General features: G+C 37.7%; 1 protein-coding gene across 1 annotated transcript in view; it reads right to left on the reverse strand.

The window, feature by feature from the left end:
• MED13L (mediator complex subunit 13L) overlaps positions 1-12,754 on the reverse strand; it is a 332,646-nt gene that overhangs the window by 165,017 nt on the left and 154,875 nt on the right. The window lies entirely within an intron of this gene.

Below are 12,754 nucleotides of genomic sequence, written 5' to 3' on the forward strand. Positions count from 1 at the left end.
TACCAAAACCTGTGGGATACTGCAAAAGCAGTTTTGAGAGGAAAATTCATCACTTTAGATGCCTACATTCCAAAAACAGAAAGAGAGCACATCAACAATCTCACAAGAGATCTTATGGACTTGGAAAAAGAAGAACAATCTAAGCCTAAACTCAGTAGAAAAAAAGAAATATCCAAAATCAGATCAGAGATCAATGTAATTGAAAACAAAAGAATCATTCAGAAAATTAATGAAACAAGGAGTTGGTTTTTTGAAAAAATAAATAAAATAGATAAACCATTGGCCAGACTAACGAGAAATAGAAAAGTAAAATCTCTAGTAACCTCAATCAGAAATGATAAAGGGGAAATAACAACTGATCCCACAGAGATACAAGAGATCATCTCTGAATACTACCAGAAACTCTATGCCCAGAAATTTGACAATGTGAAAGAAATGGATCAATATTTGGAATCACACCCTCTAACTGGACTCAGCCAGGAAGAAATAGAGCTCCTGAACAGACCAATTTCAAGCACTGAGATCAAAGAAACAATAAAAAATCTTCCAACCAAAAAATGCCCTGGTCCAGATGGCTTCACTCCAGAATTCTATCAAACCTTCAAGGAAGAGCTTATTCCTGTACTGCAGAAATTATTCCAAAAAAATCGAGGAAGGAGGAATCTTCCCCAACACATTCTATGAAGCAAACATCACCCTGATACCAAAACCAGGAAAAGACCCAAACAAAAGGGAGAATTTCAGACCAATCTCACTCATGAACATAGACGCAAAAATTCTCAACAAAATACTAGCCAATAGATTACAGCTTATCATCAAAAGTCATTCATCATGATCAAGTAGGCTTTATCCCAGGGATGCAAGGCTGGTTTAACATACGCAAGTCTATAAACGTTATCCACCATATTAACAGAGGCAAAAATAAAGATCACATGATCCTCTCAATAGATGCAGAAAAAGCATTTGATAAAATCCAGCATCCTTTTCTAATTAGAACACTGAAGAGTATAGGCATAGGTGGCACATTTCTAAAACTGATTGAAGCTATCTATGACAAACCCACAGCCAATATTTTACTGAATGGAGTAAAACTGAAAGCTTTTCCTCTTAGAACTGGAACCAGACAAGGTTGTCCTCTGTCACCTTTACTATTCAACGTAGTGCTGGAAGTTCTAGCCAATACAATTAGGGAAGACAAGGAAATAAAGGGAATTCAAATGGAAGCAGAGGAGGTCAAACTCTCCCTCTTTGCTGATGACATGATCTTATACTTAGAGAACCCCAAAGACTCAACCACAAGACTCCTAGAAGTCAAAAAAAAATACAGTAATGTTTCAGGATATAAAATCAATGTCCACAAGTCAGTAGCCTTTGTGTACACCAATAAGAGTCAAGATGAGAAGCTAATTAAGGACACAACTCCCTTCACCATAGTCTCAAAGAAAATGAAATACCTAGGAATATACCTAACGAAGGAGGTGAAGGACCTCTATAAAGAAAACTATGAAATCCTCAGAAAGGAAATAGCAGAGGATATTAACAAATGGAAGAACATACCATGCTCATGGATGGGAAGAATCAACGTTGTTAAAATGTCTATACTTCCCAAAGCAATCTACCTATTCAATGCCATTCCTATCAAAGTACCTACATCGTACTTTCGAGATTTGGAAAAAATGATTCTGCATTTTGTATGGAACCAGAAAAAACCCCGTGTAGCTAAGGCAGTTCTCTGTAACAAAAATAAAGCTGGGGGCATCAGCATACCAGATTTTAGTCTGTACTACAAAGCCATAGTGCTCAAGACAGCATGGTACTGGCACAAAAACAGAGACATAGACACTTGGAATCGAATTGAAAACCAAGAAATGAAACTAACGTTTTACAACCACCTAATCTTTGATAAACCAAACAAGAACATACCTTGGGGGAAAGACTCCCTATTCAATAAATGGTGTTGGGAGAACTGGATGTCTACATGTAAAAGACTGAAACTGGACCCACACCTTTCCCCACTCACAAAAATTGATTCAAGATGGATAAAGGACTTAAACTTAAGGCATGAAACAATAAAAATCCTCAAAGAAAGCATAGGAAAAACACTGGAAGATATTGGCCTGGGGAAAGACTTCATGAAGAAGATTGCCATGGCAATTGCAACAACAAAAATAAACAAATGGGACTTCATTAAACTGAAAAGCTTCTGTACAGCTAAGGAGACAATAACCAAAGCAAAGAGACAACCTACACAATGGGAAAGGATATTTGCATATTTTCAATCAGACGAAAGCTTGATAACTAGGATCTATAGAGAACTCAAATTAATCCACATGAAAAAAGCCAACAATCCCATATATCAATGGGCAAGAGACATGAATAGAACTTTCTCTAAAGACGACAGACGAATGGCTAACAAACACATGAAAAAATGTTCATCATCTCTATATATTAGAGAAATGCAAATCAAAACAACCCTGAGATATCATCTAACCCCAGTAAGAATGGCCCACATCACAAAATCTCAAAACTGCAGATGCTGGCGTGGATGTGGAGAGAAGAGAACACTTTTACACTGCTGGTGGGACTCCAAACTAGTACAACCTTTCTGGAAGGAAGTATGGAGAAACCTCAAAGCACTCAAGTTAGACCTCCCATTTGATCCTGCAATCCCATTACTGGGCATCTACCCAGAAGGAAAGAAATTCTTTTATCATAAGGACACTTGTACTAGACTGTTTACTGCAGCTCAATTTACAATCGCCAAAATGTGGAAACAGCCTAAATGCCCACCAACCCAGGAATGGATTAACAAGCTGTGGTATATGTATACCATGGAATACTATTCAGCCATTAAAAAAAATGGAGACTTTACATCCTTCGTATTAACCTGGATGGATGTGGAAGACATTATTCTTAGTAAATCATCACAAGAATGGAGAAGCATGAATCCTATGTACTCAATTTTGATATGAGGACAATTAATGACAATTATGGTTATTGGGGGGGGACAGAAAGAGGGAAGGAGGGAGGTGGGTGGGGCCTTGGTGTGTGTCACACTTTATGGGGGCAAGACATGATTGCAAGAGGGACTTTACCGAACAATTGCAATCAGTGTAACCTGGCTTATGGTACCCTCAATGAATCCCCAACAATAAAAAAAAAAAAAAAATGTGCATGTATATATATAAAGAGAAAAAAATGGAACAAAATGTAAACAGTTGGTAAATCTGAGTAATTTACACCTTGTTTTATTTTTGTTTTTTCCAAGTTTTCAGTAAGTTTGAAATTAAATCAAAATACAGTTACAAAAAAATGAAAAGTTAAAAAAAAAAAATGTTTAGTAAGAATAGCACTGCTGCCCAAATGGTTTAATTATAGTTGAGAAACATAATTAACCAAAAAAAATTTTTTTTTTGAGACAGAGTCTTAAGCTGTCACCCTGGGTAAAGTGCCATGGCATCATAGCTTATAGCAACCTCCAACTCTTGGTCTCAAGCTATCCTACTGCCTCAGTTTTTCTATTTTTAGTAGAGACAGGTCTTGCTCTTGCTCAGGCTGGTCTTGAACTTCCAAGCTCAAGCTACCCACCTGTCTCAACTCGCAGAGTGCTAGGATTACAGGCATGAGCCACCATGCCCAGCCACTAAATCTTTTTTTTTTTTTAATTTAAAGTTTATTCTGAGTTGAATGTATATTGTAATCAATGGCCCAGAGGACACAGACTGAAGAGGTCCTGAGAAAATGCACCCTACAAATCTTTTAAAGAAAGAATTCTAAACTATAAAAATTATATCAGAGGGTGGGGTACAGTGGCTGATGCCATAGCACTCTACTGAAGGTGACAAAGTCAGACACTGTCTCCAAAAAAAGAGAAAGAAAAGAATACATATCAGAAATAATCTCCCCTTTTTCACACTTCATCAACCTTTACTTTATTATTTTTGAGGGATAAAACTTATATTGAACTTCATAAATAAACTAACTTAGACAATACACTACATCTGCCAAAAACTGTTTCCAATCAACATCATCATAGTGTTAAGAGTATCAGTTATCCTTGACTGTCCATTCAGTAACCTCAGTCATTATCATTGAGATTACTGAAATTATTGGGGCATAATTAAGATATGGCATAAATCTGTAAAGTAGTAAATTATAGATTCTCTTCCAAGATCACTGTGATGCTAGATTTACAGAATGTTCTTCCATAACAGCACTAGGAAATTCTTTCTTTTCCCAGCCCCACCACCTCCCAAATAACACACCTTCAAGGAGATTAAAAAAAACAAAGAAAAAAAGAAAAGAAATGGCTAATGAAAAATGGGGTAAAAAACAGGCTAATGTTTCCATGTTATATCATATGAATTTGAATAATCAACTATAAAAAAATACAACCTAATTCTAAAATTGGCAATCTAAAACTCTAATCCCAAAGCCATGGGCAGACCTAATGTAAGGTAACAAATGCTGTAGCAGCAACCACAACCTAACTCAACAGGCATTTCCCAGATGAGACACTTGGGAGATACAAAAGGGAGCCTACCAATGCCTCTGTATCCTTCTTTGACTCTCAAATTATAGAGGTATGACAGTTTTCATAGATTAAAATCTCTAAGAATAGTGTTTCTCTACCATATTCTCATGCAGACTTTGCATTATGTAGAGTTACAGAGGCACTCACATAGACTAAATTTTATGTAACTTCATACTAGAACCTCCTTACCAGCATCAAAGTCTTTGCCTTACAACTCCAATTGAGATCAAAAATACATGAAAAGAAGTCTCCTTCCTAGAAACTGCCAGGCTCCCAATTCCCAAATAAAATAAACCTATAAAATTGGGGGGCAGGTGGGTCCTAAAGAAAATTTTTCAATTGTTCCTATTGTGCTCTAGGGCACGCAGTCGCCTGAAGCCAGGCAAGCCCTATTACTCCTATCCTTTCCTAGCTCACCTGAAAATGTCCATTCTAATGTAATGCCAAAGAACCATATCTCTCCTCTAAACTTTCAAACTTTTAATATCAAATCCCATTTTCTAAAGTTGCTTGTTTTTTAAGTTTAAAGTCTTAATCCCTTTCTGTCATAAAAATATTACACAGATTAGTCTTTCTGTGAACATGTATTTTAGATATGTGCTTTCAGTCCCGTGTCTATAATGTTTACACTCTCTCTCCCATTGACATGCATGCTCCTTAGGTATAAAAACTCATTCTCCACCCTCTTTAGTGAACTGCACACGGTGGCATTTAATAAAATGGGAATTAATTGATTACTCATTTCTTGCTCCTGATGCCACATACCAAAGGTCTCTGTCTCTCAATGCTGCAATACTGTATCAACATTTTTTCAGCTAGGGCTGTACCTACCACCTTACTCTAGTGAGTGTATTTATTTATTTTTTATTTATTTTTTTTTTTTTGGTAGAGACAGAGTCTCACTTTATTACCCTCGGTAGAGTGCCGTGGCCTCACATAGCTCACAGCAACCTCCAATTCCTGGGCCCAAGCGATTCTCATGCCTCAGCCTTCCGAGTAGCTGGGACTACAGGCGCCCGCCACAACGCCCGGCTAGTGAGTGTATTTATTAATCTGAAATCCCTTAATCACTACATCCAAGAACTCTGTTCATTTGCCCTTTGTTAATCACCTCTATTGGGTCATACTTCCATAACACACTGCAAACTAGAAAGAGACCAATACAATGTTGCTGTTATCATAATTATATTTCTAGTTTTCTCCATATTATTTCCCCTGTACTTTTCCAAATAAAATATCTTTAACTTTAAAAACCAACTATTGGCAAACCAAGCAGCTCCAGGCCAAAGGCAATGGAGCTATGTTAAAAGCTATGTTAAAACTACCACAGGGTGACTGTGCTGACAACCCGTTAGCAGACCAGCATCAGTGGACTACTCTGAAGAGCTATTATGCTTTACAAATGTCAAATGACCACAGATTAAAGTCTCCCTAAGTGTGGGCATGATAAAGCATCACAGCTTCAAAAGATCCATGTAATCTTCTATTGTTCACAAGGCAATGATTTGCATTTTAGAGAAAAATTAACTTCCCATCAAAATTAACTTTCATTCTAAAAACTTAAGAATTAAAATCAATGTATATACTACCATACATACTCTCAATCTGACAGTGTTACGTCAGACATTTTAAGTATTATTACAAAACTATAAAAGCAGGATTTTCATAAGGCCCATATGTGATGAAAATCAATGACGCAGTAATAAAAACTTCACGGTTTTGAATAGCACACATTTCCTGGCTTTTTTCGAAAGGTTTTTAATCCCATTATTTTATTTCATTTTGATAGAATTAGGTGAAAAAGATACAGTATGTTATGAAAACTCATATACCAACTATAGTAACATAAGAGCAATAGTCACTAAGTAATCACTAAGTCTAGAATATTAAAAATACCAGGTAGGAAAAAAGTTCCAAAAACTGATTGCAGGTTTTTGCTTTTCATAATCTGTTAACAGCCAAAGTATTCTTCCATTAATGAGCAATGTGAGATGATCTAAACGTAAAACATAAAGTGTAACTTTTGAGTTCATTTTAAATACATAACAAAATTTCCCTAAAGTAAAAACACTGATGAAGAACAATCTGACCTGTTGCATTATTAAGAAGCACATACGGAGGCTCAGCGCCTGTAGCTCAGCGGCTAGGGCGCCAGCCACATACACTAGAGTTAGAGGGTTCGAATCCAGCCCGAGCCTGCCAAACAACGACAACTACAACCAAAAAATAGCTGGGTGTTGTGGCAGGCGCCTGTAGTCCCAGCTACTTGGGAGGCTGAGGCTAGAGAATCGCTTAAGCCCAGGAGTTGGAGGTTGCTGTGAACTGTGACGCCACAGCACTCTACTGAGGGCGAGAGCTGGAGAAGGGGGGGAAGCAGGGAATAGCAGAGATTCTGTGTAGCTAAAATAGAAGCTAAATTAATGATATTTTATCCTTCTGGCATTTTGCCAAAAATAAATACACACATACATAATCCATCATTAGGAAAACAGAAAACACAGCAGCACCCACAGCTCAGTCCGCAGGGCACAGGCCACATACACCAAGGGTGGCAGGTTCAAACCCAACCCCGGCCAAATAGCTAGGCATTATGGCGGGCACCTGTAGACCCAGCTATTTGGGAGGCTGAGGCAAGAGAATCACTTAAGCCCAAGAGTTTGAGGTTGCTGTGAGCTGTGACACCACATCACTTCTACCAGGGCGACATAGTGAGACTCTGTCTCAAAAAAAGAAAAAGAAAGAAAGAAAATAGAAAACACATTTACACTTTCAAAAGAGAGAAAAATAAACATTATTTCATAAACTAAAACTATAAAATTCAGATGACTAAACACTCTCGGATAATGAAACTCTTCTCCTCTTTTGAGGCAGGGTCTTCTGAGCTAGGGTGTGATGACGTCATAGCTCACTGCAAAGTCAAACTCTTAGGCTCAAGAGACCTAACAGAGACCTTCAGTAACATAACTGGCGGCTATTTGAAGGACAAAGCGTTAGCAGGGGAAAACACTTAAGAGGCCCAGGCAAAGAAGATGTATTCTTTTCCCAAATATATTCCACCTCTCCCTCTCCCACTGACATCAAGCTTGGCTACTGACTATGGTATCTCCCTCCTCAAAGATGATACTCCGTCATACATTTGACTTCAAGCTGTGGTGAATGTCTTATCCAGTGAAATGTGGCCAGAAATGGTATTACCACTTCTGAACTGAGTGTCAAGGGGCTACCAAGTGTTCTACCATTGTTCTTTGAATTCTACTAGGAGCCCAGCAAGTCTTAGACAGACAGTCACCTGCTAACATGAGTCATGGAAGGAAGAAGATATATAGTATTGCAGTCAATGACTCATAATATGAGCAAAAAATAAATCTCCATCACTGTGAACTGGTACAATCTTCCAAGCCTTCTGTTAGTGCAGAAGGCTAACCTGATTGGTAAATAAGGCCTCTGCAATACTTCATGAAACAAATGTGACATCTTAAGGAGGCCAGAGGCAATCAAGATGAAGAGAACAGGACTGACTGCAGGGGTCCTCAAACTACGGCCCACGGGCCACATGCGGCAGTGTGATTGTATTTGTTCCCATTTTGTTTTTTTACTTCAAAATAAGGTATGTGCAGTGTGCATAGGAATTTGTTCATAGTTGTTTTTTTTTTTTAAATTATAGTCCGGCCCTCCAACGGTCTGAGGGACAGTGAACTGGCCCCCTGTTTAAAAAGTTTGAGGACCCCTGGACTAGAGGGATATCTGGAAGGCTGGCACGGGAAAGGTGAGGAATTCAATGTATAAGTTAAGAGCACAGACAAGGAAAGAAAAAACTCAGGAGGGCCAAAATATCGCATAGGCTAACACATGGAAGTTAAGATTAGATGAATTATATATGATCCCATAAACAGAAATAACAAAAAGAAATGAAAGTTATTGGAAGATAGATTTCTGCTCACTATAAGGCAGTGAGTACTCTTTCTTTTCTGGGAATCTGTGCTCACATAACCAGAAGTATTCAAAGAGAAAATAGATGACCACATAAAAAAAAATTATAGAATGGATTCCAGAATCGGCTGGTAAAATAGACTTTTAATGTGATCTCCCCTCTGAAAATAATAATATCAATACTTCTTTTTTGCTAATATTAACAGATGTTAACCACTTATTGGCCTCTTATATTGAAAAAGGTACTGTGGGGGCGGCGCCTGTGGCTCAGTGAGTAGGGCGCCGGCCCCATATGCCGAGGGTGGCGGGTTCAAACCCAGCCCCGGCCAAACTGCAACAAGAAAATAGCCGGGCGTTGTGGCGGGCGCCTGTAGTCCCAGCTGCTCGGGAGTCTGAGGCAAGAGAATCGCGTAAGCCCAAAGAGTTGGAGGTTGCTGTGAGCCGTGTGACGCCACGGCACTCTACCCGAGGGCGGTACAGTGAGACTCTGTCTCTGCAAAAAAAAAAAAAAAAAGAAAAAGGTACTGTGGGCCAAGCTTAGTGGCTCACGCCTATAATCCTAGCACTCTGGGAGGCCAAAGTGGATACATTGCTTGAGCTCAGGAGTTTGAGACCAGCCTGAGCAATAGTTAGACCCCATCTCTACTAAATAAAATGCAAAACTTAGTTGGGCATTGTGGTGGGCACCTGTAGTCCCAGCTACTTAGGAGGCTGAGGGAAGAGGATTGCTCAAGCCCAAGAGTTTGAGGTTGCTGTGAGCTATGGCAACAGAGTGAGTGAGTCTCTGCCTAAGGGAGTGGAAGGGAGGAGGGGAGGGGAGAAAGATACTGTATTGACCCAAAGAACCCTTCACTATGTTCCTTCACAGGGGCTCACCAAGTTAAGTTACTGGCACATGTCACTTAAGGAGTTAACTGGCAGGGCTAAAGACCATAAATATCTCTAGTTTCTAAAGTCAGCAAAGAAAAAGACTTCGATAAATAAAATTAAAGCCAATGGTATTATCTTCTGTTACCTCTATGAAAAATGTTCTTGAGTAGGTAAGCAGTGATTTTTCATTATTGTTGTTTTTTAAATGGACAGATGACCCTGGCAAGATATATACAATATAGCATAGGCAAATATTGAAAAGCTACAGGAGAAATCAGTAAATGAAAGATGAAAACCACACAACGTCATAGTACCTAGAGTGTAAAATATTCTACACAATATCAATTTCTATATTACATGAGCACCAATCAATAGCAACAAGAAATGAAATGTTATTGTGTGAAATTTACAGTGTTACTTAATTTCTATAGCAAATTATTTTTAATAAACCACTGCAGTGACATCATTCTGTATATATCAGCAACTGCAGCCGTTTAATTTCCTTTTTGGAGACAGAGTCTCGCTTTGTCACCCTTGGTAGAGTGCCACGGCATCACAGCTCACAGCAATCTCAAACTCTTAGGCTCAAGCAATTCTCTTGCCTCAGCCTCCCCATTAGCTGGGACTACAAGGTGCCCGGCTATTTTTACAGACAAGGTCTCGCTCTGACTCAGGCTGGTCTCAAACCTGTGATCTCAGTCACTCCACCTGCCTCAGCCTCCCAGAGTGCTAGAATTACAGGCGTGAGCTCACCACCACCACCACTACCTCCACCACCCCACCCGGCCAACTGCAGCCTTTTGGAAAGAAGGTCAATTGACTTCTGCTTAGCTGTAAGTGAAAGCTTCTCAAGGTAGTAAATGGAATTCCCTTTTGATTAAACACATCCTTATCCTTAAATATAAAAAAACAGAAATAATAAATCACTGTATAAGCTTTATTAATACCCAAACTAAGGAAAAAGTAGTTTAAGAAGAACAAGTACCCTGTAAGTGATACAGTCCTTGATGATCTATTTTAATAACCTAAATTCTGGCTTTCATGCCAAAAACTCACAACACCTAAAGTAGAAAATCAAGTTGATCTTATCTGAATAGAAAGGGAAAGGCATAACAGAAAATTTCCTAGGATAAGATAGTAAACTACTATACCTCAGTAAATGTAGGTTATAAACAGGTAAAAGAAACTTTACTGTAAGAGCAAAAATCACTATGTATTAGCCCTTCCAGTCTCCATTGGCAATGAATAAAGGAGGCCAACAACCACCATTTTAAGTGCTTTCCTGCCTCCTGAGCAAGGTAATTTTCATTCACAGAATATAGTTACTTAAAGCCTGATGAAAATAGAAAATTATTATGTTAAAGGACAAGAGAATTAGTATAATTTTTCATAAGAATCTCAAATCAACAATATAAACTGTACAAAGGCTGTTTGATCATTAGTTATTTTCTAAAAGAAAAGCTGTTTTATTTATCTCGAAAGTAATTCCAAAGGCCGGGCGCAGCAGCTCACACCTGTAATCCTAGCACTCTGGGAGGCCGAGGTGAGTGGATTACCTGAACTCCTGAGTTCAAGACCAGCCTGAGCCACAGCAAGACCTCATCTCTAAAAAAAGAGCCAGCCATTGTGGCAGGCGACTGTAGTCCCAGCTCCTGGGAGGCTGTGACAAGATAATCGCTTAAGCCCAAGAATTTGAGGTTGCTATGAGCTGTGACACCATGGCACTCTACCAAGGGCAACAAAGTGAGACTCTATCTCCAAAAAAAAAAAAATTAACACCAAAAGAAAGGTTCAAATAGACATTTCTGGAAACAAACTCCTGACATTAACAATATGTCAGGCATCATGCAACACACATTTTATTTTATATATATACATATTAATGTTTTATTTTATATAAATATATATATATTTTTTAAATGTAACAAAAACTCCAGATGCATACTATCCTACACTGATTAACCCAACATTAACTACAGCTTAGTAAGATCAGGATACCTGTCCAAATAACAGGCCCTGAAATATAACCAAGGTATAATCTAAAGCTCTTTAAAACTATCCCAAACTTTATTAAATATGTCACAACTAATTTTCCTACAAATAATAATTCACCTTGATCAGGACTTCAGTTCTCATCACAAATTCTGAATTCATGAGCCCAGAATAAATTATCTGTTTTTCTCTTTTCTCCTAGTTTATCTGCTTTTCTCATTTTCTCCCAATAAAAAGAATGTCATCATTTCAAAAATAAGACCAAAATAAAAATTCATCATTAATATTTTTCTTAAAGTTATAAAATATGATATAAAAAACACAATAAGCTACTATTTCGAAAGATACAGACTTTAAAAGTTTAGACAAAAATAATTGTGTTTTAACATACATTAATTACTGTATAGATATAAGAGCTTTATTGTAGCACAGAATTATACAAGCAGTTAATTTTCCATATTTTCCTGAAGGGAGTTCCTATGTGTACTTTGCAGAGAGAGACTTGACAAACATTTAGAATATTAAGAGCACTCAACCCAGATAAATCAATACTTCTCCATGTATGCTACACCTTAACAGATGACCTCTAGATCTACTCCAAACTACAGGGTTAGAAACTAAAGTTCAGAATGCGAAATGGAGAAATTGGGTGGAAACGGTCTTTCTGAATAATTTAAATGATGACAACTTATCAACTGTAGCTCAAGTATCTTAAGAGGTGATATTGTTGTAGTATCACTTTATTCAATAGATTGGATAAGATACTTAATAGTACTAGAATGTCCTTTCGGCTTTTATTACCTAAAAGCACTCTATACAGAGTCAGGAAGTTCTTAACTAACCCATTCTTTCTCATCTATTTCTTCCCTCAAAATACCGTGTAAAGCCTAGAACATACTGTGGTGCCAAAAAGTAAGGAGGTACTCCAACATGATGATGAGATCATGTCAAAAAGATGCAGAAACCATCATGAAGGGGCTTGCCCTGGCCAAATGTGAAAGAATATAAGCACCAAAATAGACAACAATAGCAATTAATTATAATCTACTGAATAAAATAGGAATTTTGAGTCCAAACTTACACAGCAATGAAATAAGGAAATAAAATGGGAGAAAATGAAAAGCTCTTCCTTACAATAATATGCAACTAATGAAAGCAAAAGGAATGGTGGCATTTGAAAATTACCATTACAGTCATAATAACTGACTTAAGCAAGGACTACCAAAAGAAGTTAAAACTAAGTGAAAACTTGATGAAAAATGGGGTAACGGCACAGTATCATTGTATCTAGGCCAAAAATTACATACATACTAATTACAACGAAAGAACTGACAAAGATCACAATCAACAAAATATGTATTAAAATGGAGAAACCTGACAAATATCACCTCAATCAAGTGATCAAAAACATTAACATCATTAATAATG

The sequence above is a fragment of the Nycticebus coucang genome, chromosome 4 (assembly GCF_027406575.1).
Source record: "Nycticebus coucang isolate mNycCou1 chromosome 4, mNycCou1.pri, whole genome shotgun sequence".
NCBI lineage: Eukaryota > Metazoa > Chordata > Mammalia > Primates > Lorisidae > Nycticebus > Nycticebus coucang.